This window comes from Helicoverpa zea, chromosome 17 (assembly GCF_022581195.2).
Source record: "Helicoverpa zea isolate HzStark_Cry1AcR chromosome 17, ilHelZeax1.1, whole genome shotgun sequence".
Taxonomy (NCBI): domain Eukaryota; kingdom Metazoa; phylum Arthropoda; class Insecta; order Lepidoptera; family Noctuidae; genus Helicoverpa; species Helicoverpa zea.
The window spans coordinates 5,339,741-5,341,386 of record NC_061468.1 but is presented as its reverse complement, the minus strand read 5'-3'; the positions used below and the strand labels follow the sequence as shown (position 1 = coordinate 5,341,386).

General features: G+C 35.4%; 1 long non-coding RNA gene across 1 annotated transcript; it reads right to left on the bottom strand.

Moving 5' to 3' along the window:
• Positions 1-298: 298 nt before the first annotated feature.
• LOC124638334 lies at positions 299-1,210 on the bottom strand. The gene is made up of 2 exons (XR_006985355.1): positions 1,173-1,210; positions 299-684 (listed from the first exon to the last, which is right to left on the bottom strand). It is a non-coding gene; the product is annotated as an uncharacterized LOC124638334 (long non-coding RNA).
• Between the last annotated feature and the right edge of the window lie 436 nt (positions 1,211-1,646).

The window sequence follows — 1,646 nt, the reverse complement described above, 5'->3', positions numbered from 1 at the left end:
TTGTGTGCACTTTCTAATAGAAGTATATCTTGGACACCAATGGCTGATAAAAAAGGTGAAGGAAAACATCTTGAGGAAACCTGGACTATAAAGTCTGAAATCACCAACCCGCATTGAGCTAGCGTGGTGATTAATGCTCAATCCTTCTCCGTGTATGAGGAGGCCTGTGCCCAGCAGTGGGACAGTAGTGAGTGAGGCGGCGCGAGGCGCAGTGTGGGAAACAAAATTAATCAGATGGAGACATGTAGGTACGTAGGTTTAATGCTTGTCTTGCTATGTTAACTTCAAAACAACGTAATTAATAAGAGATATTTATTTTTTCTATAATTAATAAATAGTAAAATACCTAATGGATTTGTAGTACGAAAAGTTTTAGCCAATAGGTAGAATAATTAAACACAATAATAACATTCATCAGGGATGTAGTGGTCATAAATAGACATAATACCGCAGCCCCGACACCAGAAAAAAATGAAGCTTGGTAAAGATATCATATATTTTTTGCGCATGATGAAGTGCCTTGGTAAAGATTAATTGGTATGTAAACCACAGTTAACACAATTATTATTTAACAGAAAATGTGTAATTTCCCACGGCCATTCCACTTCTGCAAGTAGCTTGAAATCGTCACGAGTCAAAAACTTATCGATGTCTATAATGACTACCATTTTGCAGAACATTACACTGAAAAAGAAAAAAAAACAACACTATATTGACAACCTTTGGGGGAGGCCTTTGCCCAGCAGTGGGACAACACAAAAATGGACAACCTCAGAGTATTAAATAATAACGAAAAAGTATAACTCTGACGTCGTAGTATCTGCAGCCCATATTTTCTGACGTGGTATTTTTATAAGTTTAATAAAAAGTATTCATCACATTATGGAATAAGGACAAACAACAAAACAAAGAAACAAGCTCAAAAGGAACCCTAATTTCATGTAATGGTGGTTGTAATATCTATGATAACGAGTACTATAATAGAGTTTAGGAAGCTGGAAGTATGTTTATGACTTAACATTCGTAATTGTTTTAGTTAAAGCTCATTAATTCGAAGGGGGCATTCAAATATTGTCGTAAACCCATACATAATTTATCAGTAAAATTACAGGCGCACGTCATTTTCCCCGTAAGAGACGAATAATTCGATTACAAAATAATATCTAACTTACCACGGTCTCCTCGTCTCTTCTGATTTATCTTTTATTTCACTTCTAAATAAAACACTGAACCACTGCAGCAGACTGAACGAATGTAAAATGAATGAATGATGAATATTGTAATGGATTCATGAACTCTTCTACAGTTCTTAAAAAGTGTTTAGTAGTGTTGCTGTGGCTTGTATGTCACCAAATATAGAGATTGCGTTACTGTTACATCACTGCAACGGGCCCAAATTGTCATGCCTGATATCGTTATAGTTGTACTTTAAGATTAAATGGAGATATAATTGCGCCACTTTCTTTGTAGGTGCACCTTCTTTGGCCTTTTATTTGACCATCGATTAGTTTTTACAAAACGTTCTATGGCCTTCTATACAACTAACTTTTGCTGGTTGGGAATGAGTCTTGCTCTAGGGTATTTGAAATTAAATGACGTACCTATGTTGAAATATGTTTGAGAAATAACATTTGAAATTCATCTGC